Below are 26,545 nucleotides of genomic sequence, written 5' to 3' on the forward strand. Positions count from 1 at the left end.
TGGTGAAAACAGTAGGCGTCTGTAGACCCATGAAGAGGCATTGCCTTATAAACGTTTACAAAATCGCATTGGAGACACGCAAAACAACTGGGCCCAGTGTACAGGAACAGACGTTACAGAGAATTAGCATCTTGCACATTGTGTTTCGTAATTTGAATACTGTACTTACACATTTGTACATTATGCATATTCCTTTGTACGATTGTGTCACAATTACAATGGAAATAACAATTTTTGTATACTACAGAAGGAACATAGTTCATTTTTTGTTCTAGTTTATAACAGTTAATTGGCAAAATAAATATACTGTCATTGCTTGGTTTATCAGTTTAGTAAATAGATAAATGTGTTTTAGAACTTAATACTGTAAAAAATTAGTCGCCAATTATTTTGCCTCCCTAAATGGGTCCATCTCACTCATCAGAACCCAGTCTTCCTATCATCCTGTAGGCGATTTGCAACTGACTCTCTTTGCTGTCAGCAGTGAATGTATTTTGTTCCTGCCTGTAATATTTGGTATTGGAAATTCCAATTCGTGAGTCACTTAATTTGCGCGTCCGCTCACATTGTTCACTACCTCTAATTTTGGGCGGTCCGTTAATCTGTCTGCTTATTTGAACGTGTGGTGAGCTAAGTTACGGCTCGGCGTTAATAGAGCGAGGCACGCTTTCCAGGTCTAGTAGGCCGACCGGCTTGTTTTCGTGACGGTCGCCGTTCTCTCTCCGCGCACACCGCCCTGCTCCCCCAGCCGGCAGACTTCTTCCCGGAGCCGGCTACATGGCTGATAAATCGGCGGGCCGTCGGCTCCCGAGATAAAAGCCGCGAGGAATTAACTATCAGGCGGCAGAGCGATTACCGGAATAAATCCAGCGCGGGCGGCACGCAAATGGAGCGGGCGGGTCGCGCCTCTCCGTCAGTGACACGGCGCCCGCTGCGAGGGCGGTATCGCGGCGCGCCCGTCAGCGCCTCTGATGAGCTCCACACTCCACCAGCCTGCTGTCCGAAGCCCTCTCTGATTCAGCAGCTAAGCCCACACCGTCTGTAGGTCGCCGGATATGCTTACAATACTCTACATCTCCGTCTATTACGAAGATGATTCGCATTTTGCGAATCCGGATTGGCATCAGCTGTTTGTGACTCACGAAAATTTGTGCAAGATAGGCACTCCAACCCGGATTTCCCAATTATTGCGAGCGGTCGCCATAAACACTTCAGCTATCCGAGCATTCCTCCAGGACAACCAACATTCCCATATGCCACTATAGTTGTCATAATCGTCTTGAGGGATTCTGCAACTGCATAGATATTGAAGAGAAATCTAAGTTGCACATTTTTATTAGGTTACATGTTTCGATTATTCCTGATCATCTTCAGAGCTAAAACAAAGTAAAACTAAATATGTACCACCTAATATTTTACAACGAACAGAAAAAGAACAATTGCACATAAATGTAGAATCTACCTAAGTGGTTGCATCAGGAACCCGTCTTTTCTACTCAGACTCATACCAGAGTACTGTGTTTTCAGCTGCGGTCACTGATTCAAATAGGTGTATATTGGAGGCAGGCCGGAGGGGTAAGTGGAAATGGCTGGTTCAGGACGGGAAAGGAACCAGCGATGGGGTGGTGGGGTTCAAATGGTTCAAATGGCTCTGAGCACTATGGGACGTAACTTCTAAGGTCATCAGTCCTCTAGAACTTAGAACTACTTAACCCTAACTAACCTAAGGACATCACACACATCCATGCCCGAGGCGGGTTGGAACCTGCGACCGTAGCGGTCGCGCGGTTCCAGACTGTAGCGCCTAGAACCACTCGGCCACCACGGCCTGCGAGGTGGTGGGGGATCGTTCTAAAATTATAGAACGTGTAATTATGTAAAACTTCTCGTTGAAATACGAGGGCCACTTCAAAAGAAATGCACACTATTTTTTTAACCTATCTTTTATTCTACATGGGCAACAGCCTTGCAACAGTGGATACACCGCTTCCAGACAGATCACCAAAGTTAAGCGCTGTCGGGCGTGGCCTGAACTTGGATGAGCGACCGTACGGGTCGCCATGTGCTGTTGCCATTTTTCGGGGTGCACTCAGCCTCGTGATGCCAATTGAGGAGCTAATCGACCGAATAGTAGCGGCTCCGGTCACAGAAAACCATCGTAACGACCGGGAGAGCGGTGTGCTGACCACACGCCCCTCCTATCCGCATCCTCATCTGAGTATGACACGGTGGTCGGGTGGTCCCGATGGGCCACTTGTGGCCTGATAACGGAGTGATTTTTTATTCTACATGTTTGGAAGTTTTACAGTGTGTAGATACATCCTTTAGGAAATATATTTTCATTTCTCAACTGAGGATCACACGGCGGTCGGGTGGTCCCGATGGGCCACTTGTGGCCTGATGACGGAGTGCTGTTATATTCTATATGTTTGAAAGTTTTACTGTCTGTAGATACATCCTTTAGGAACAATATTATCATTTGTCCACATAACGTCCATCCCTCTCAAATGCCATCTTGGAACCAGCGCCTGTATACCCGCACGGTAAAATTCTGGACCAACCTGTTGGAGCCACAGTTTCGTAGCGTGAACAAGGGAGTCATCATCTTCAAACCTTGTTCCACGAAGAGAGTCTTTCAGATTTCCAAAGAGATGATAGTCACATGGAGCCAGGTCAGGACACTAAGGCGGTTGTTTCAGTGTTGTCCATTCGAGTTTCGTGATCGTTTCCATGGTGTTTTCACTGACATGTGGCAGTGCATTGTGGTGCACCAGCAAAACATCCTGCTTTTGCCGATGTCGTCGAACACGACTGAGTCGAGCTTGAAGTTTCTTCAGTGTCGTCAAATATACATCGGAATTTATGGTGGTTCCACTTGGCATGATGTCCACAAGCAAGAGTCCTTCGGAATCGAAAAACACAACAGCCGTAACTTTTCCAGCAGAAGGTGTGGTTTTGAATTTTGTTTTTCCTTGGGTGAATTTGCATGATGCCACAACATTGATTGCCTCTTCGGCTCTGTGAAAAATTATGGAGCCATGTTTCATCACTTGTCACAATTCTTCCAAAAAATTCATCTCCACCATTCTCGTAATGTTCCAAAAGTTCGCTGCATACCGTTTTTCTTGTTTCTTTGTGAGCTACTGTCTACATCCTGGGAGCCCACCTGGCACAAACCTTTCTTAACGCCAACACTTTCAGTATTCTGCAAACACTTCCTTCCCCTATCCCGACGTAGCTTGGCAATTCGTTCACAGTGATGCGCCTGTCAGCAGTCACCAATTCGTTAACTCTCTGCACATTGTCTGGAGTGTGTGCAATACGAGGCCTGCCGCTGCGAGGACAATCCTCAATAGTGCCGTCCTTGGGGACTTGAAATTAGTCTTTGTGTATAATTATTTAGACGACTTAGTCACTTATAGCCGGTTGTATCCAGACCATTTGGATCATATCCAAAAGCTTTTTTTGAGATTGCAGGGAGCCGAGTCAATTACTAAACCCAGTAAATTGTCGTTAGCCAGGGAGCAGGTGTCCTTCTTAGGTCACCGAGTATCAGGTCAGAGTATTGGCATTTACTAGGAACGAACTAAGGAATTACGAGCTCTGCCTCCGCCTACTGATAAACGTTTAATTGCTAGGTTCATTTGCGTGGCGAATTATTTTAGGCATTTTGTCGCTAATTTTGCTCAGTTGGCGCCTGATTTAAATGAATTGCTCTGGAAAGTAGTGCGTTTTGAATGGGTGACCTGCCCAAGAGGCCGCGTTTGAGCACATTAAGACAGCTATAGCCAACCCTCCCGTTCTCGGAGTACCAGACTTTAATAAATGGTTTACTGTCCAAACTAACGCATCTAATGCGGGTATTTCGGCTGTCCTCCTCCAGGAGTTAGAAGGTCAGAGGTAGCCATTAGCGTACACGTCTCGTCGGTTAACCAGTGCCGAACTTAAATATTCCGTCTACGAGTGTGAGGCATTGGCCATTTTGTTCGCGCTAGAGAAATACCGCTTTTACCTTCAGCGTCGGATATTTCAGCTAGAAACCGACAATCAGGCATTGAGCTGGGTGTTAGTCAGGCCACGTAAAACTGGCAGTATCGCCAGGTGGGCAGTACGCATTTCTGCATTTCAGTTTGAAGTCAAATACGTAAGAGGAACTGAAAACGTCCTTTCGGATGTTCTCAGCCGGATGTTCACTGAATCTACACCTAGTGAAGGCACCCGGGAAACAGAGGGAGGCAGTCTTAGTTGTATCGTTGTAGGTGAGATTCCTCTTTTATTTGATGATGTTGCTCAGCATCAGGATCAGGACCCTACTTGGGCACCTGTTAAGTAACGCCTGTGGGCTGGGGAACTTTTGGATGAGTACGTTATTAAGAAGGGCATTTTGTGTAAAAGTGTGCGACGTGCTAAGAAGCTCATGATCTGTTTGCCAGTAGCCCTGGTGCGCCCAGTTTTTTGATTATTTTCTTGATTCGTTGGTTAGTGGGCACTTAGGAACTTATAAGACATTGGAAAAAATTAAAGAGCATTTGACTTGGCCCTCCATGGAGAGCCAGTCCTGACAAAACTCTACCATCTGGTGAGCAATATGTTTGAAACAGGCGAAATACCCTCAGACGTCAAGAAGAATATAATAATTCCAATCGCAAAGAAAGCAGGTGTTGACAGATGTGAAAATTACCGAACAATCAGTTTAATAAGCCACAGCTGCAAAATACTAACACGAATTCTTCACAGACGAATGGAAAAACCAGTAGAAGCAGACCTCGGGGAAGATCAGTTTGGATTCCATAGAAACACTGGAACACGTGAGGCAATACTGACCCTACAACGTATCTTAGAAGAAAGATTAAGGAAAGGCAAACCTACGTTTCTAGCATTTCTAGACTTAGAGAAAGCTTTTGACAATGTTGACTGGAATACTCTCTTTCAAATTCTAAAGGTGGCATGGGTAAAATACAGGGAGCGAAAGGCTATTTACAATTTGTACAGAAACCAGATGGCAGTTATAAGAGTCGAGGGACATGAAAGGGAAGCAGTGGTCGGGAAGGGAGTAAGACAGGGTTGTAGTCTCTCTCCGATGTTATTCAATCTGTATATTGAGCAAGCAGTAAAGGAAACAAAAGAAAAATTCGGAGTAGGTATTAAAATCCACGGAGAAAAAATAAAAGCTTTGAGGTTCGCCGATGACATTGTAATTCTGTCAGAGACAGCAAAGGAGTTGGAAGAGCAGTTGAATGGAATGGACAGTGTGTTGAAAGGAGGATATAAGATGAACATCAACAAAAGCAAACGAGGATAATGGAATGTAGTCGAATTAAGTCGGATGATGCTGAGGGAATTAGATTAGGAAATGAGACACTTAAAGTAGTAAAGGAGTTTTGCTATTTGGGGAACAAAATAATTGATGATGGTCGAAGTAGAGAGGATATAAAATGTAGACTGGCAATGGCAAGGAATGTGTTTCTGAAGAAGAGAAATTTCTTAACATCAAGTATAGATTTAAGTGCCAGGAAGTCTTTTCGGAAAGTATTTGTATGGAGTGTAGCCATGTATGGAAGTGAAACATGGACGATAAATAGTTTGTACAAGAAGAGAACAGAAGCTTTCGGAATGTGGTGCTACAGAAGAATGCTGAAGATTAGATGGGTAGATCACATAACTAATGAGGAAGTATTGAACAGGATTGGGGAGGAGTTTGTGGCACAACTTGACTAGAAGAAGGGATCGGTTGGTAGGACATATTCTGAGGCATCAAGGGATCACCAGTTTGGTACTGGAGGGCAGCGTGGGGGTAAAAATCGTAGAGGGAGACCAAGAAATGAATACACTAAGCAGATTCAGAAGGATGAAGGTTGCAGTAGGTACTGGGAGATGAAGAAGCTTGCACAGGATAGAGTAGCATGGACAGCTGCATCAAACCAGTCTCAGGACTGAAGACCGCAACGACAACAACAACTCCATGGTCCGTGGCGTGAGGGAAATAGTTTCGCGATGTCGGTTGTCTAATGTAGCCAAACCTAAGAATGCTCTTCAGCAGGGTCTGTTGAGTTTTGAGCACGAATCCTGTCGTACGCACAGATTCTTTATCGATTATGTAGGGCCTTACCTCGTACTAAGACAGGTCATCGGTGCGTATTAATTATTATTGATGCGTTTTCGAGATTTACCTGGCTCCTTCCGAGCCGTAACGTAATGTTACCACCACTGTTTAGCATTTACCTAATGTTTTCAGTGCTTTTGGACCCCCGAACAAATTGTTAGTGATAATGCGCCCACCTTCCTTTCGGCTCCCTTCAAGGCCTTCTGTTTTCAGAACAGTGTCAAGCATGTCACTACTACGCCGTATTACTCACAGGGATCTTTTGCGGAGAGAGTCAATCGAAATCTTAAATCTGTATTGATTATTTACCATCAGAAGACGCCTACGAAGTGGGATTCTAGTCTTTCTTGGCTTAGTTTTGCTTTCAATACCGCTAATCATGAGGCCTTGAAAGCCACTCCGGAATCCTTGATCCTTGCCTATCCTGTTAATTCCCCCCTTTCGAACTTGTGGGGAATTCAAGATCTAATTCCGGCAGATATTACACCTCGAGTCGTCTAGGAGAACTAGAGCCCTGCCAGACATAATATTCTCAGGGCTCATAACAAACAAGCTGAGCGTTACAATCGTGATTGGCGAGTCTTTATGGGAAGAACAGGAGATAGGTATATATCCGTAGTTTCTCCAGGAGGCAGGTGCGTGTCGGAAATCTTAGTAAATTCACTCCCCATTTTTTTGGGTCTTTGCACCATTGTGCGTACTTTAGGTCCAATTAATCTACTGGTTAAGGAGGATAACTACATGAGTAATCAGTACTGGGTCTACTTAAGCCAAGTTAAATTTGGTTAGCCCAATTGTTGAGCTAGCCCCCGGGTAGGTGTTTGAGGAGAGGGGTATGAGCCGTTTGTTCTTTGGCATTTTGTCACAATCGAGTGGCGGTTTATTTCTCCATGAGTTCCTACCAAACCGAGTTGCTGATTTGCCTCCGACAGTGGTAGCAGCAGCGCTGTACCATCTTTGGTGTGACCGATATATTTTCATGTGGTGGTGTGTGTGTGTGTGTGACAGTTGGTCGGTTGGGACAGAGCAGCGAGGAAGTCTCCATGGTTCTAGATCAGGCCGGGACCGCTGGCAGCGTGCAAGCGCGGTCAGATTGAGGCACTAGCTACGAGAGCTACAAAGTTCGTTGCCCACCGAACCCGGACACTGAAGTTGAGTGATCAGTTAACCTGTTATGAAACCTCAACTGCTGTGATATCTCTTTTCGTCCATTGCCGGTTGTTGCTTCCTGGGCCGTTCCGGCTAGCAGCAACGTATGGTGCATTGGAGTCGGCGAAATTCTGCAGCCGTCTTCCTTCATGGTCTTCAACTGTTAAATTGGTTGTGACTTATCAGTGAAGTGCACCAGCGGTATTTTCTACCTTCTGGCCATTAACACATCAGTTACATGCCCTGGTCGTTAGCGTAGTTTACCAGCAGTGTGTGTTTTCTCGCCATGTTTATGCTGTCCGGCACAGCGTGTAGTTTGACAGCCTATTAGTTGTTAGTCATTTTTTTTCTTAAGAGAGGTTACTGTGCCTTGGCTGTTTTTAGATGCCAGATCTGAAGACATAGTGTGGCTGATATCTTCGTCCTCGGCTGATATTTTCCATTGTCGTGCTGCACGGAATTGTTTAGGTTGTTGGTCGGTTCTTCAGCCATCCCTGGGTTGTGTTCCCATCCGATTATTTAACCTTAGTTTTGGCTGCCTGTCTCACCTCACCTTACGTTAGAGTTACCTCCTCAAAATGACCCTTGGAACACTTCTGAGCACCACTGTTCTGTTGGTTTCAGACTGTGATTTTCATTTTAGTCGTTATGTGCGAGACCTTCAGCCGTCTATTAATTTAGTTTCTTTTAATTTTAAAATAAGGCCTTCAGAGGACTTAAATTAAAGTTTGAAGAATGATTCGTTTAAAACCTAAATTTTTGAAAGTTTGTTCTATCTGAAATTCTTGTTTTCCAGGCCCTAAGTCCTGAGTTGCTCAGTATCCAGTGTGTGGCATTCAGCTGAGCTTTTACGTGAAATGTTTTTAAGATAAGGCCTTCAGCGGACTTAAAGTTTCAAGACTGATTTGTTTAAAAACTAAAGTTTTGAAAGTTTGTTCTATCTGAAATTCTTGTTATCCAGGCCCTAAGCACTGAGTTGTCCAATGTCTTGTGTGTGGCCTTCAGCCGAGTATTGACGTGAAATTTTTTTAAGTAACACCTTCAGCCGCTTGTATTCTTTAAAGAAATTTCTTGTTTTTGGCGTGGTTTGAGGCCTTCAGTCCAGGAGGTATCTAAAGTTTTCTTAACTGGGCTTTCATCAATGTTGTTTTAATTTGATCCTTTTAAGGCAATGTGTAATCACGTGGTTCTTAGGAAAATAAAGGTTTGCGTGTTTCGTGCAACAGACAGTAACTGTGTACGGCCTGCTGCACAACCATAACATGATCCGCTCTATCCTGTGAAACCGTATTTCATCCATACAACCATGTCGTGCTGAGAATGTTATCTCCTTGTTGTTCTTTAATTCAATGCTTATGTTCTAATGCTGGTTGCTGTATGTCTATAAGATATGAGATCAATTTACGTCCACAGTTACCTTGTGCATCTGCAACTTATAACAGTGAGTCAAGTGCATTTAAAACATCATGTTGTTAGAACCATTGTCATTTGACACCAATTTTTAGGTCAATGATTAAAAATAGTTAACAGTGGGCTGTATTAGAGTAAATACGATACATTTACATTTAATAATATTGTATTGGTGATGTCATGTAGGAGACGGCAGAGACGGGGAGAAGTGGCAAGGTGAAAGCTAGGTGCAAAGTAGAAAGGATAAAAGAAAATGTAACCAATGGAACAATGCAATTCATTGCAAGTAAATCAAATATTAAAACTTGTGGATGAGAGGAGAGATTATAAACATGATCAACACATGATGGATCAATAGTTAATGTAGTAATCAATCTATCGAGGCCACCTTATATCTGTTTTGTAGACAGTGCAAGGAATTGTTTTCTGCTAAGCTCTGAGTAACTTATCCGCTATTCTATTCCTGTGATTGAAGATTAACACGTAGTTTTAAGACGGTCATCAGCCGGCATTTTTAGGCTATATTCAAACTTGCAAGATTACATTCTACGTCTTGTATCTTATGCTTATATTCAGTAACGTGGTTATCGAACGTAGATTTTTTTTAGGCGCCCCTGCAGCATATTCTTTAACCCTGGTCCAAAAGGCCCGAACAGCCTAATGTTATCAGCGCACTTGACTTACAGTATTAAGTTGCAGATGCACAATGTGTCTGTGGAACTAAAGAGGTCACATCACCTACAGTCATACAGAATCACCAGGGTTAGAACATAAGTATGGAACTAACGTGCTACAAGATACCATCACAGCACATGGCTAGCAAGATTTAATGTTTTGTTTTTAATGTTTTACTTCAGTGGGAGCTGTTTTACTCCTTGCTTTGTTATGTGGTTTCGCAAGTGTAGTATTTTACGGTATTTTTGATCTTTAGTTCTTTTGACAGTGTTCACTTTTTAAAGAAGAAACAAAAGAAACTCTGTTTATGGGAGGCACTCTTTTCACTGCAGATCGCAATTTATATATATTTAAAGCTTTGCATTGACCTTCACTTTTAGTTGTTTACACAGCTTCTTGGGAAACGAGCGTGATGCCAGGTGTAAATGCTACATACGTATTTTAAAGTGCATTTAATACCATACGGTTGCTTTTGAAGAGAAAATATTTTGCAAATGTGTCTCAAATTATTATTTTAACTATGTTCTGTGATTCTTTTTATCGTATCGTAGGACAGGCTGAGGATGGTGTTATATACAGAAACTGTTAACCAGTAGGCAAAAAACTAAAAAAAAATCGACTGTAGACTACAACATATAACATTCTCTGGGTATTTTGTAAGAACGAATATCAGTCAGGCTTTTAACCCTGAGGAGTAAATGGGCTGCAGCGTTTGCTTTGGCGACTCCAGCATGGTACGGTAGTGTCGTGAGGAAAGATTATTTCTGTGTGCCGCATAATTACACACATTTACCTGCAAATATCAAAATAATTACATAATTTTATTTTTTCGAGGTGATAGTTGAAACTTTACCGCTGTCTCTCACATGCGCAATATCTTCCACTTGTCTGTGTTGAGAGCGAACAGCCGACCACTGAGCCAAGAGCCTATATCCTGCATGATTTTACAAGGCTTCAAACTCCTTCGGTTCCTGTTCAATATCTCACTGCGAAGTTGTTCCCCAAACTTTATTTCTTCGCTAATTCTGATTAAGAATGATTCCAGCCTTTTTAAAGGTGATCAATACTTTTTCTTCAAATGCTTCAACTGATGGTCCCACGATTTCGACGATGCCAAAAAGGGTCTGCGTAACTTAAAACACTCTGTAGTAATTCACCTCCTAGAATCTCATAGGAAGTTCTGAAAAAGATCTTTTCCTTATTTTCCAGTTGCCACTTCTCGTTTCTTTGCGATGTCGGCATCTTTGTAGATCGGTTTCGGTAATGTTACTAATATTTAGTGGCCGTAAGTCTTTCCAAACGGCATCAGTTCCCTGGAAAAGAATCTCTGACGCCATCTGTCTTTCTCAAGAGTAGCTCACGTGTACAAATGCAATAACTTTTTCGAAGTTTTGCGTAGTTCGTATCTGAAACGTGACTCAGATACCACCCCAGTGTTCACCTAGTTGGATGCGGAAAACCACTAAAAGCCACATCCATTGTAGCTGGCTCACCAGCACTCGGCTTTAGTCAGCCAGACGGTTTCTACACGGAGGTGGCTCGCCTACTCGAGTCCTGGAATCGTTTTCGGCTATCCATGCGGGTCAGGTCTCAAAGAAGCTGTTGAAGAAATATTAGTTCTAAGGGCACCCGTACATATGTCGTTACGTCCATGATAAATAAGTGCAGCATTTTTTCAGTTGTCGTCATCTAATTTCTATTGCCAATAACTACTTAACCATCGGAACTAATCCATCACTGTGAAGTGTGCGCTGTTCTGAAACTTCCTATTTGATTTAATCTGAGTGTCTGACCTACTGGAACCATACCCTTCACGCGCAATTGATCCTTGCGGCATGGTCCATACCTCGCGCACCTTCAGCTGTACACAGTCTTTGTTCATGAGAGGGTTTTGCTTCGCGGACTCTAGCTAGGAGAGACAAGATCCGGTGGGTGGACGGGGAAGTCAGAGCTAAGAGGTCGTTGTGAACAGACGTCCAACAGCCAATGTACTTCCTTCTTCTGGATGCGTGGATACTATTCGCGTCGCAGACATCTTTCCAACGCAATACTAGAGCCTACGTTGTTGGAAGGAGCGGTGTGGCTACCATCCTTGCTTGCTTGCTGGTGAGAGTGTTGTCCCGGGCCTGCGTTTACCTGCTCGGGAACAGAGCTCCGAGACTTCCGCCATTTACGATGAGCATAGTTTGTGAGAATTATCGAAAAACACGTCTCTGGTGTCGGCAGCTTGTTGTGTTGGAGGAAGTTGGTGCCTACCTGCCCGCGTGGTTTGAAGATACTAATCATACTGCCGCACGGTGATAGGCAGATTCTTTGCTAAACGAACCGCCAGCACGTGCTCAGCTCTTTCCCGTAGACCAACTGGCATGCGCATTAGAGTTTGTTCCTCTTAAAAAAAATTGCAGGTGCCCTGTTTTAAGTTAAGACTTAAAGACCATGACTTGGTTTTGATTTTAAGGCCTAGCGGTCTAAGCTCTGCAGTAAGTGGGATCTTATCTTGCAAGAGTGTTGGATTAAGAAGAAAAGTCCGCTCTGTCCTCTGGCAGCCACCCTATTTGTACTCAGTAGCTTAACCTGTGTTCTAAGGCGCCACAGCCACCTTGCAGGACAGACAGTAGTAGATTCTGTTTCATGCTTAACATCAGTTACTTTTCTGTTGAATTATTGTAGCAGCTATTTTAAAAAGTTAATTGATGTGCCCAGAATTTGCCTAGACTATCTGCTTAGCCTGGAATCGTCCCGGTGTTTGGGGCTTGTGGAGGCTATTTTCCAAAGGCTGATTTTACATTTGTTAAAGTGGTTTTAATATTTTCTACGGTTAAAGCTTTAATAAGATTTTAATTTTGCAATACCCACATTTGTGTTTGCCTTGAGTTCGGTATTCTTGAGGCGGGCCAAATGTTTACTGTTTTGTCCTTGCATATTCTAAGAGAGCTTTGCTACGCGCGTTGTAGTTACATCAGTACTTAGTTTGTCTCCTTGGGGCTCGGGACTCGTGCCCGAGGTCTACCTCTGAGACTATTCTGCCGCCTGCGGGTTTGCGCCCCATCCGACGTCGACCTGACCAATCGCAATTTATACATGTTTGGTATACTTCCATCTTGTGACAGGAAAATCTTGAAGCATGGTTAAAAAGTAAAGTGAAGCTCGAGTAAAACTGTATTCCTTAAAGTTTGTTGGTTCTAATGAATAGAGACATTTATGTTTGGTGTTCTATAAGGTTTATATAGTTGTAAAGAAAAGAGACATTTATGCTTTGAGATCTTTAAAAGGTTTTTATTGGTCTAAAGAAAAGAGACATTTATACTACGACCTTGTAACATGTTGGTAAAGAGTTTTGATATTCAATAAAATTTGTATAACGATTGCTACGTAACAAATGATGTTCAATAAATATCCCAGTCCTTCCTCTAGGACTTGACTGTTGGTGTCCTTTATCTTAGTATACATCCCTGTTGGCAGTATCATTAATGTTCTTACCTAGAGTTATATGAAAACTCGAATACCGCCCTCCGATCCCTCCCGTTTCCTCCCCCTACACAACTTTACCACTGCCGGACCTCTCTCCTATTTTCAAAATTAAATCTTCCGGGACTAACACTTCCCGCACAAAGAATACTGGGGACATATTGCTTAGCCACAGTCTAGGAGCTTGTTTGGAGAATAAATATTTCACTCTTGCAGAGATCTGCGTGCTATTTACAAATTTCTTTGTAGTTTGAAATTTGTGCGATGCCTGATCAGTTTAGGACTGCATTACTATTGCAGATAAATCCCAATATGGCCTGATTTTCTATCAGCCTACATCCCGTGAAAGCTGAGTTTCTTCCGACACATATAATGCTCAGACAACTTACGGAAATGCAGTCGGATGACGCCTCCAACAGTCACCGATTTTTTGACAGGAACGTACCCTTCCAAGGCATTTGTACCTTGATGATAAAAGCGTGTGCACATGCCAAAATCTCGGCGGTTGTCGACGACGTTATCAGACTACATTTCCGGAAGTTGTTTGAAACCGAGCGAGGTGGCGCAGTGGTTAGCACACTGGACTCGCATTCGGGAGGACGACGGTTCAATCCCGCGTCCGGCCAGCCTGATTTAGGTTTTCGGTGATTTCCCTAAATCGCTCCAGGCAAATGCCGCGATGGTTCCTTTGAAAGGGCACGGCCGACTTCCTTCCCCGTTCTTCCCTAATCCGATGAGACCGATGACCTCGCTGTTTGGTCTCTTCCCCCCAAAACAACAACAAGTTGTTTGAAGCTATGCCCTATCACAGGCAAAAATATAACACATCTAAATTGAAAGTAGGTGAACATAAAAAATGATTTACAAGACTACAGCAACAGGGACCGTGTTTTAACTATTCAACTTACAATCGGCCATGGTGTAAGATGAATGTAAACCCAGGTTTGTAACTGTCATTCAAATACGTAACATCAAACATGCGCTGTTCTGTAGAATCACTTACAGTGTCTCAGCAAGCTGTATCAGAGTCACACTTACTTTCTTTACCGTACAAATTCACACAAAGTATGATATGTAATATTCAGAATACTGGAACCTAAATTTAACATAAGAAGTCACCTGAAGGTATTAGGATGTATTTATACAAGTATGGCACCAAATTGCATAGTAGTATCACATGGCGGCTGCCGAATATCAGCTGCGTTAAGGCAATTAAATAACAAATAAATGAAACTTCCTGGCAGATTAAAACTGTGTGCCGGACCGAGACTCGAACTCGGGACCTTTGCCTTTCGCGGGCAAGTGCTCCACCAACTGAGCTACCCAAGCACGACTCAAGCCCCGCCCTCACAGCTTTAATTCCGCCAGTACCACATCTCCTACCTTGCTTGGGTAGCTCTGTTGTTAGAGCACTTTCCCGCGAAAGGTAAAGGTCCCGAGTTCGAGTCTCGGTCCGGCACACAGTTTTAATCTGCCAGGAAGGTTCATATCAGCGCACACTCCGCTGTAGAGCGAAAATTTCATTCTAGAAACAAATGAATGACCAACTACATCGAAGTAATCAAAGTTGTTTGACCAACATCTCATTTAACTAGTTTATAAAATCAGTTTAAGAGGATAATACTTGCAACTTTGCCTACCTACAACACGTGTTAAGTAAAATGCAAAAACGAACTTCCTACGAAGTCAATATTCCCAAACACGATTCAGAGCGTTTCAAACGTTAATCTGATGCGAGGTGTGACAGAATTGACTGTACACCACTTCTCATCAAGTGACAAAAATCGGATTCAGTACCTAGCCCCGTGTCTTCTGACAGTCAGAAACTGCACCAACAGTTTGTAACAGCACGAGTGCACTACCACAGTTAACAGCAATTCTGTGAAGCGAATTAGTGAAAATTTAATAGACAAAAGCAAGTACCTCGTTAATAATTAATAACTCTGCAGATATGCAATACCTTCGGATAACTCAATAACATAAATCATCTAATCAGAGAACCATCCAGCGACCGCCGCACTGCACGCCATAGAAAAGAAGCATAAAGTCATTGTAAAGCTACTTTATAGCTTATCTGCGTGCAGGACTCTGCGCTCATTGACTCCCACACTCGGAAGCGTGTGACACGCATCCGTAAACCTAGCACAAAAAGTTCCCAAGGTAGAGAATTTTTGTAGTCGACGCTGGTATAGAATCATCTTTGTTGTCATGCCGAGGTAACTACTTCGTGAAGCACTGGCAGTGCAGAGAAAGTAAAACTGAGTTTTGTGAGTGACGATTTATCAGCCAGCTTTCTTCTGTGAGTCAGACTGGCAGTCGAACACGGAACCACAGCTTTTGTGAGCAATGGTTTTACCGACTACCGAGAAAGGAATCCAAGCACAACTCGATACGCTTACTTCCGCTAGCCCTCTCTCCTCCTTCCCTAACTTAACATGAGTTTTCCTTCCAACTTTGCGCCACTAGCACCACTGTGTACAGTATTGTTTCCAGAATGAATATTTCACTCTGCAGCGGAGTGTGCTTTGTTTTGAGACTAAAAACTCGGATATGGAATGGAAGATAGATTATTCAAATGACACCATATTCTAATTTGTAGCAATTATTTCTTTAACTAATTCTTCTAAACAATCAACGATACGGAACGGTTTGTAGAAGTCACTAATGGTTCTAGAGGCTAGCTTTTGACGGATGTTTCACAACATATGTTTTGTCAACATATTCATTTCCTCATCGCGAATCTAACTGTATAAAAACAAAGTCATATTCCTTATGTCTGTAATAAATTGGGAATAGTTCCTCCCTGTACTCTCGTCGTGACCAGGGCTTATGAAGGAAATGTTTTTCAGGTTTGGGAAATCTTTTCACATTGATCCGCCATACCAATTCCTCACGTTCGTGCCACAAACAGTCACTTGAAAACACATAAATTAATTTTTTAGGCTTCAGATGAAATTCGTGTGAAAGCCGGCATGAATTGTTTACCGTGTTATAGTGTTCATTGGGGTCAAATTCTCTGAATTGTGCGCCACCGACAGCACTGTCAGTCGGATTACTGTTTAGAGAGTTGCAGCACTTTTTTTAAAAAAAATTTTGCTTCATACGTGGTTTATATAGAAAATTCGGTATTGCGGTTTTCGTTGGCTGCCACAGGTATTCGACAGATATTTTTCTGCTGGGCAATAAATTTAGTTCTCTTGTTGCCCACATGTCCATATTTTAACATACTTTCACTGACATTAGTACTAAATTCAAAATGCTTATATTTGATTAAATAGTAACATTCTTAAAATTCGGGGAGCAATTTAGTAAGTCATCTAGTAACCCGCAAATTTTCAATTTGTAATGGCTTTCAATACGAATAAATTGAATGTCGACGCTCAGTTTTTTATTCTTTATTGGGTCTAGTCATTAATCCACTTCAAATGCGGCAGTACCACATTATCCAGTTATTAAATGGTTAAAATGATCACTCAGTCCTAGCTGCAGGTGTCGTATCTAAGAGCTTCAAGGGGAACAAAAATTTGACTTTAAAAAAGTACAATATTATTTATCTAATTTAAAAATTTAAATTGCAGTCGCAATCCAGTCATTAAGAGAAATAATCTTATGTGAAAGGTACAACTCAATAAATCAGTTATTATATTTAGAAAGTCTGTGTAATGTTTGAGACACGCAATTAACGGTGCAAAAATTATCCACACTATAACCAACCAGTACTTGAGGTTGACAATACGTTGTGACTTCTAACAAAGTTTATTCATAATTTTAAACGGTTTCGAAACTTTTTCTTGCTTATGTACTTAACTTAAAATACTTAAAACATTGACTCGTTGTAGACAGAAGACTGAGGCTCTTTTGTAGATAGGATTTCAACTCTTTAAAGTAGTAGAGATTTGGGGGGGGGGGGGGGGGTTGGAAGCCTACTGGAAATTAATTTCCACACCAGTAATTGTTGTGCGACTGCTCCTCCCGGAATCTGAGATATGCTCATCGCAGTTTGAATGTAAGTCCTTCTTCGTTGTTGAAACTGAAAACTTGCTATTATTATTAACTCAAAATTCGTTACTTAGATTAATTTCTTTAATGCCTATATATATATATATATATATATATATATATATATATATATATATATATATATATTTACCTTCAACAAACACGAGAATAATAAAATTGCGTTAATTTTGTGTCGTGGTTTATTAAGTTAAGCAATAGCCTATGGCCTTCTGATCAACGTTCACCATTCAATACGTAGAGAGATAAGTCAGATGGTGTACAAAGTAGACACATTTCCAATGTCAAAGGTTTTACCAGTACATTTTCGATCCGTTCGTAGAGAACTTCCTGAAATTCTGCTCTCTTGGAAAGCTGTAGTCCTCAAATTATAGGGGAACCAAGAGCTGGATCAACTTGAAGTACAAAGCTTCGAAATATTTAGCGTGGCGTAGGAAAACATAGGTACAAAGAAGGTAGCTGCGAAGAAACCATGGGTAACAGAAGAAATACTTCAGTTGATTGATGAAAGGAGGAAGTACAAACATGTTCCGGGGAAATCAGGAATACAGAAATACAAGTCGCTAAGGAAATAAATAAATAGGAAGTGCAGGGAAGCTAAGACGAAACGGCTGCAGGAAAAATGTGAAGACATCGAAAAAGATATGATTGTCGGAAGGACAGACTCAGCATACAGGAAAGTCAAAACAACCTTTGGTGACATTAAAAGCAACGGTGGTAACATTAGGAGTGCAACGGGAATTCCACTGTTAAATGCAGGGGAGAGAGCAGATAGGTGGAAAGAATACATTGAAAGCCTCTATGAGGGTGAAGATTTGTCTGATGTGATAGAAGAAGGAACAGGATTCGATTTAGAAGAGATAGGGGATCCAGAATTAGAATCGGAATTTAAAAGAGCTATGGAGGACTTACGGTCAAATAAGGCAGAAGGGATAGATAACATTCCATTAGAATTTCTACAATCATTAGGGGAAGTGGCAACAAAACGACTATTCACGTTGGTGTGTAGAGTATATGAGTCTGGTGACATACCATCTGACTTCCGGAAAAGCATCATCCACACAATTCCGAAGACGGCAAGAGCTGACAAGTGCGAGAATTATCGCACAATCAGCTTAACATCTCATGCTTTCAAGTTGCTAACAAGAATAATATACAGAAGAATGGAAAAGAAAATTGAGAATGCGCTAGGTGACGATCAGTTTGGCTTTAGGAAAAGTAAAGGCACGATAGAGGCAATTCTGACGTTACGGCTAATAATGGAAGCAAGGCTAAAGAAAAATCAAGACACGTTCATAGGATTTGTCGACCTGGAAAAAGCGTTCGTCAATTTATAATGGTGCAAGCTGTTCAAGATTCTGAAAAAAGTAGGGGTAAGCTATAGGGAGAGACGGGTCATATACAATATCTACAACAACCAAGAGGGAATAATAAGAGTGGGCGATCAAGAACAAAATTTTCGTATTAAGAAGGGAGTAAGACAAGGCTGTAGCCTTTCGCCCATACTCTTCAATCTGTACATCGAGGAAACAATGATGGAAATAAAAAAAAGGTTCAGGAGTGGAATTAAAATACAAGGTGAAAGGATATCAATTATACGATTCGCTGATGACATTGCTATCCTGAGTGAAAGTGAAGAAGAATTAAATGATCTGCTGAACAGAATGAACAGTCTAATGAGTACACAGTATGGTTTGAGAGAAATCGGAGAAAGACGAAGGTAATGAGACGTAGTAGAAATGAGAACAGCGAGACACTTAACATCATGATTGATGGTCACGAAGTCAATGAAGTTAAGGAATTCTGCTACCTAGGCAGTAAAATAACCAATGACGGACGGAGCAAGGAGGACATCAAAAGCAGACTCGCTATGGAAAAAAAAGGCATTTCTGGCCAAGAGATGTCTACTAATATCAAATACCGGCCTTAATTTGAGGAAGAAATTTCTGAGGATGTACGTCTGGAGTACAGCATTGTATGGTAGTGAAACATGGACTGTGGGAAAACCGGAACAGAAGAGAATCGAAGCATTTGAGATGTGGTGCTATAGACGAATGTTGAAAATTAGGTGGACTGATAAGGTAAAGAATGAGGAGGTTCTACGCAGAATCGGAGAGGAAAGAAATATGTGGGAAACACTGATAAGGAGAAGGGACAGGACGATAGGACATCTACTAAGACATGAGGGAATGACTTCCATGGTACTAGAGGGAGCTGTAGAGGGCAAAAACTGTAGAGGAAGACAGAGATTGGAATATGTAAAGCAAATAATTCAGGATGTAGGTTGCAAGTGCTACTCTGAGATGAAGAGGTTAGCACAGGAAAGGAATTTCGTGGCGGGCCGCATCAAACCAGCCAGTAGACTGATGACCCAAAAAAAAGGAAGTATGTTGAAAAGAATGCACATCTTAGGAAGGCAAGAGATCATTGCACTCGACAAAAACATTCTGTTGACAGAGGTCGAACATCTGTCGGACTGCAAAGGCGATTAACCGACCTGTATGAACTCACTGGATTTTATGTACAAAGCTGAGGAACAAATCTCCGTAGACATGGGACATTTGTTACGGGTGATACAGACATACTTCTTTGCGAAGAAGTTCTGTATGCCTTCTCCGAAAACTGTCTTGACCAACTAGCACAACAATTCACATGGAGCGGAAATACACTCCTGGAAATTGAAATAAGAACACCGTGAATTCATTGTCCCAGGAACGGGAAACTTTATTGACACATTCCTGTGGTCAGATACATCACATGATCACACTGACAGAACCACAGGCACATAGACACAGGCAACAGAGCATGCACAATGTCGGCACTAGTACAGTGTATATCCACATTTAGCAGTAATGCAGGCTGCTATTCTCCCATGGAGACGATCGTAGAGATGCTGGATGTAGTCCTGTGGAACGGCTTGCCACGCCATTTCCACCTGGCGCCTCAGTTGGACCAGCGTTCGTGCTGGACGTGCAGACCGCGTGAGACGACGCTTCATCCAGTCCCAAGCATGCTCAATGGGGGACAGATCCGGAGATCTTGCTGGCCAGGGTACTTGACTTACACCTTCTAGAGCACGTTGGGTGGCACGGGATACATGCGGACGTGCATTGTCCTGTTCGAACAGCAAGTTCCCTTGCCGGTCTGGGAATGGTAGAACGATGGGTTCGATGACGGTTTGGATGTACCGTGCACTATTCAGTGTCCCCTCGACGGTCACCAGAGGTGTACGGCCAGTGTAGGAGATCGCTCCCCACACCATAATGCCGGCTGTTGGCCCTGTGTGCCTCGGTCGTATGCAGTCCTGATTGTGGCGCTCACCTGCACGGCGCCAAACACGCATACGACCATCATTGGCACCAAGGCAGAAGCGACTCTCATCGCTGAAGACGACACGTCTCCATTCGTCCCTGCATTCACGCCTGTCGCGACACCACTGGAGGCGGGCTGCACGATGTTGGGGCGTGAGCGGAAGACGGCCTAACGGTGTGTGGGACCGTAGCCCAACTTCATGGAGACGGTTGTGAATGGTCCTCGCCGATACCCCAGGAGCAAAGTGTCCCTAATTTGCTGGGAAGTGGCGGTGCGGTCCCCTACGACACTGCGTAGGGTCCTACGGTCTTGGCGTGCATCAGTGCGTCGCTGCGGTCCGGTACCAGGTCGACGGGCACGTGCACCTTCCGCCGACCACTGGCGACAACATCGATGTACTGTAGAGACCTCACGCCCCACGTGTTGAGCAATTCGGCGGTACGTCCACCCGGCTCCCACATGCCCACTATACGCCCTCGCTCAAAGTCCGTCAACTGCACATACGGTTCACGTCCACGCTGTCGCGGCATCCTACCAGTGTTAAAGACTGCGATGGAGCTCCGTATGCCACGGAAAACTGGCTAACACTGACGGCGGCGGTGCACAAATGCTGCGCAGCTAGCGCCATTCGACGGCCAACACCGCGGTTCCTGGTGTGTCCGCTGTGCCGTGCGTGTGATCATTGCTTGTGCAGCCCTCCCGCAGTGTCCGGAGCAAGTATGGTGGGTCTGACACACCGGTGTCGATGTGTTCTTTTTTCCATTTCCAGGAGTGTATTTAAGACCTCATAGCTGCAAACCGACCAGCCCTTGTATAGACGGCGTGATGATGACTAAAGTTAACAAAAACCATCAATAAAACAGCAACTGTTGCACTATTGTTTCACAAACAAATAGAAAATATCCACAGGCAAATGTAAAAATTCGTGTTTCTATGAAAAGATCATTGGAAAAGTTTTTGCAGTAAATCATAGAAAGTCTGGTCCTACATAATTTCGTTAAACAGTCCACCTTAGAGTAGATTGTTGTGACAATGGAAGACAGCAAAAGAACTACTGAAGTTGGAATTATTTCCACATGAGGATGATGACATGCCCGCAAAGGCGGTTCGGAACGTAACACATATAAAAAAATCTTCTCACAGGTGTTAGTTTGAAACACAATAACTAAAAAGTAAGTCTCTCCTTTGATAAAGCATTAATAATATCTGAAAGCTACAGGCCTGAAAATTTCACTGTAAACTGAAAATTACAAAATCCAATATCTTTACACTAGATGTGCGAAATCCTCGAAAGGACGCCCAAAAATTAGGGCCGGTATATTTCTTATGAAAAATAGAGGCAAATATTACAAAGACCAAATGCTGGTCACGGCGTCAGAGGGCACATTTCTTCGGCGTAGATGCCATTAATTGACTAGGTTCATAGCTGGCAGGTGCTAGAGTTGAAGGTCGACGTGAACGGCGTCATCGTCGTAGCAGCGACTCCAGAGTAAAATCCTGACTGTGGGGATGCTTTCGCAATTGGCGCCTGGCTCAGGATACTCACTCACTATTGTACCTAGCCCTGGTGCTGGCCTAAACACTGCCTGGGCCCCAGGCAGTACTTTTGGTCATGTGGTCCACACGGGAGAAAAGGTAGGAATAGCCCTGGCAGCTGGGCAGAACACAACCACTCCTTGTGTGTTGTCTAAAGCGTTGTCCCCTGTGAGGTCCTGAGATCCGTACCCCAATTACCTGCTGGAGTTGCTGGTTGCTGGCCGAGTGGGCGCAAGGGCCCAAGGGCATCCAGAGGCCTGAAGTCTATCTCCACTAGCGTTCGCACTTGCATGGTGTGCGGAGCAGCCAAAGGCCTCTCCAGGCAGCAGGCTGGAGCTGAAACAGACTAGCGGTGTCTCGGATGGGCAGGACTCCCCCCTCTGGAGCAACTGATGCTGGTAGACTAATGAACACTGGAAGAGAACTACAGCGAGGCCACTATTAATTACTGTGCTTAAAGCGCCTTGTGCCATCGTGTCATCTCTGTCATGGCCTGGCCCAGAAGATTAGATACGATCACAGGGAAATAAGCTGGCAGCCTTTGTTGAAAAATCTTTCAGAGAGAAACAATGGTGGCTGGACCGCTGAGACTAGGAATGGGCGCTGATGGGGTGAGTGGTAGATAATTGCGACCAATGTGGTCTGCTGCAGTTGACTCATCCTAGGAAGTGGAACAATAAGAAGTCAAAAGAGCGTAATGGTCTCGTCCAGAAGATGGTAGCAGTCGAGCTTAAAGAGTTGAGATTTAAGGATAGATTTCGGCTAGTGGCAGGGGTCTCCAAATTACTGGAGCCCGAGGGCTTCAGGGGAGCAGATAAAATCTCAAATTAGAGAGGAAAATCGTAGCGAAACTTATTATTGTTTAAAACCTCAGGTGCACTGTAACTGTAGTACACATAGTGAGAGTTTCCAAGTTTATGCTTTGAATCCAAAATTTTCTCAGACTATGGTTCTAACTTAGTGTGTTGCATGAGTAAAGCATCCCATAAACGTATGTCACTCAGGATTAAAGGTACTAATGGTTACAATTAACCATTTCGGTTTTCGACAACGATGTTTAGGGGAGTCCCATTGGCTGTTGGGAATGACAGTGAAAATACCGTCCTATTACAATTCCTTGTAGCCTCTGAGCTTGAAGGATTCTGGCTCTGAAGACCTTTAGTGACCTTGAAAGGAGAAGAGTCACATGCTTTGAGATCTTTGACGTCTGTGGAGGACTGCATGAACGCTTAGCTAAATTTGGAAATAAGATTTTTAGGCAGGGAGTGGTGCCCAGCGACCTGGCGGTGAGAGAAGTGTTTTGGATTTCTAAATCAAGAGTACTGAATACGAGTTTCCAGGCAAAAAATACTGTTGATTCCTAGAATGTCGACGACCAAAATCTTGATTGTGGGGGTGTTTGAAAAGTGCTGGTATTGGGTTGTTAATAGTCAGTTCACTTTAATGGTGTCATTACTGTAATCACACAGCGATGTGTCATAAGAATGAAGGGGAGGGGTCCCCTTGAGATAGTAAGATAACCAATCTATGATGATCAAGGAGGACCCTGTTTGTCTGCAACTCGATGGGCGAACCTTTGATGGCTACTGTGAGAGACAGGGGAAGTATGGACTGAATGACAGATACATCCAGAATCAGGTCTGTCCACTTCTGAGGGGTTCATATATGTGTAGTTGCCGTTTATTTTGATCACTGTGTGGCACTCTCCAGCCGTATGCCTGGATTTCGCTCAAGAGGCGTACTTACAGCGCCAGTAACAATTCTGGAGTCCCTGATGACTCATCAAAAGTTCACTGAAGGCAGCGAACTGTTTTGGTTGGCTTCTGACTACTGAGTCTTCGCCTGCATTGTGTGAATGCGAGTTGGGTGCGACTGTGACTGGGGTTAAGAGTGGAGCGTTGGTCGGGCAGTGAACACATGTAATGGTCCCGTATAGATGGCTAAAGATCTGAGAGACTGTTCAAATCCTCTGATAATGGCGAAACTTGTTTACAAAGAAGGGTCCTTCAATCTCAGGACATGCATACACTGTTCTCCACCCGACAGCGTGAGGATTATATTTGAGACCAAGGAAACTGCCTATATCTGCTTGTACTAAGGACTGATAGCCTGCAACCGGAAGTCACGATATAAGCCCTGGAGGCGAGTAATTAATTTGTGTAATATGTTGCCTTTTAAGCTAATGGCAACTGAAAAGCTAGTGGCGGCTTACCACTACATGCACCTAGGACTCAAAGTATTCTAACAGACTAGATTTCAACCTGTCAGAGGGAAAAATGTGAGGGAAATCAAGGCATAGGTCTGAAGTATGCCACGCAGTACTCAAAAGGAATTGCAACCACAACCGCGCACATATAGACCCCGTGTGTTAAACTCTTGCAGGAGATGGTAAATATCTGTGCCCACATAGACCAGAAAGACGTTGAACTCCTTTGTATCGCTTGCAAGCCATGTGCTGTTTCATTCATGTGACGTAAATCAACTATGGCTCAATCCTGGTTTTAAACTGCTGGTACGGTAAGGTTACCATAGGAAGCCCTGGACCATGATGTTGATCTGGGAGAGGCGGTTGAAGAGCTCTGTAGACGATGTGGAGATGGCCACCAGCCACTCGATCACTAGTTTGTGGGTTTGGAGGAAAAACAAATCCGAACAGAGACATTCACTGGTTCTCTCACGCTAGAAGCCATGTGACAATACGTGTACTTGGAAGTTGAAGAACAAACGCCAAATCACAGTATCCTTGTGGCAGAGAACACAGACGAGCCATTCACTCAAAACAAAAATGCCTTATGCGTCTGCAGAAAAATTCCCAGGTGTAGAATGAACATGAAGTTTATTGTAGCAGACATAAATAATCTTCTGTGACTGGAGTTTTGCTTGGAGCACAATGTCTGGAACATGTCACTTTTTGAATATTGTAAGAATACCTATAATATCTGTATGCTCAAGGACTGAAAATGTCACATTAAATTGAAAGCTCCAAAGTCTAATAAACGTGCTTCCCATGGTCTAGGGAAACATCTTCGATTAATAATCAAAACTTCCTCGGCCCTGGGTTCGAAACCCGCCACCACTTAAATTTTGACTAATAATCAGCACTGGCGGCCGAAGACTTCGGGCATAAGAAGTCTCCCTCATTCTGCCAACGGCCTTGTCAAAGAGGACGGAGGAGTGGACCGAAGTTCAGGCGGAAGAATCAACAATGATCAAGGCATGAAGATGCAGAAGGCAATGGAAACAAGTGCATTACGGACACATAACGTGTATCCACAGGAAATGTGGCCTGTAGTTGAAAAAGTGTCGTGATGGTCTCTCCATTGGCAAAAAGATTCCGAGTTAGTGCCCCATTCGGATTTCTAACGGGAGGGGACTGCCAAGGGGCAATGCGGACTTGACCATGAGAAAAAGATGGTAACCGACGGAAGCATAACATTTTGCGAGTCGGGGCGTGGAATGTCAGAAGCTTGGATGTCGTAGGGAGGCTAGAAAATCTGAACAGGGAAATTTAAAGTCTTATTATAGTGGGGGTCAATACATTGAAGGCCTCTATGAGGGGGCAGATTGATGTGATGTGATAGAAGAAGAAACAGAAGTCTATTTAGAGGAGACAGGGGATCCAGTATTAGAATCAGAATTTAAGAGAGCTTTGGGGTACTTAAGAGCAAGTAAGACGTAAGAAACAGATAACCTTCCATCATAACTTTTAAAGTCATTGGGATATGTGAAAAAAACGACTGTTTTCGTCAGTGTGCAGAATCTATTAATCTGGAGACGTACCATCTCAGGTCATACATCCAAGTTGCTGACAAGACAGAATGACAGTGTACAGAAGAATGGAAACGAAAGTTGAGGATTTGTTAGACGACGATCGGTTTGGCCTTAGGAAAGGAAAGGGCACCAGAGAGGCAATTATGACATTGTGCTTGATACTGAAAGCAAGGCTAAAGAAAAATCAAGAAACGTTCATGCGATTTTCCGACCTGTAAAAGGCGTTCCACAAAGTAAAATGGTGCAAGATGTTCGAAATTCCGAGAAAAAGAGGGGTAGGTCAAAGGGAGGGGTGGGGGGGGGGGAGGGGGTTGGACGGGTAATACTCAATGTGTACAACAGACAAGAAGGAATAGTAAGAGTGGACGACCAAGAACGAAGCGGTCGGATTACACACTTCTCAGTCTGTACATCGAAGAATCAATGATGGAAATAAAATAAAGGTTCAGGAGTGGAATTAAAATTCAGGGCGAAAAGATATCAATGATATGATTCGCTGAAGATACTACTATCCTCAGTGAAAGTGAAGAAGAATTACAGTATCCGCTGAATGAAGTGAACAGTCTAATGAATACAGAATATGGATTGAGAGTAAATCGATCGAAGAAAGACGAGTAATAAGGAGTAGCAGAAATGCAAAAGCGAGAAACTTAACATCTGGACAGATAGTCAAAAAGTAGATGATGTTAAGGAATTCCACTACCTAGGCAGCAAAATAACCAATGACGGATAGACCAAGGAGGACATCAAAAGCAGACTACCACTGGCAGAAAGGGTATTCCCAGCCGAGAGAAATGTACTAGTATCAAACATAGGCGTTAATTTGAGTAAGAAATTTCGGAGAATGAACGTTTGGAGCACATCACTGTACGGTAGTGAAACATGGACTGTGTGAAAACCGGAACAGAAGTGAATCGAAGGTGTGGTGCTATAGATGAATTTTAAAAACTTTGCTGGAGTGATAGGATAGGGAATGAGGAGGTTCTGCGCAGAATCGGGGAGGAAAGGAATATATGGAAAAAAACTGACAAGGAGAAGTGACAGGATGATAGGACATCTATTAAGGCGTCATAGAATGACTTACGTAGAACCAGAGGGAGCTTT

Source organism: Schistocerca gregaria, chromosome 7, assembly GCF_023897955.1.
Source record: "Schistocerca gregaria isolate iqSchGreg1 chromosome 7, iqSchGreg1.2, whole genome shotgun sequence".
Taxonomy (NCBI): domain Eukaryota; kingdom Metazoa; phylum Arthropoda; class Insecta; order Orthoptera; family Acrididae; genus Schistocerca; species Schistocerca gregaria.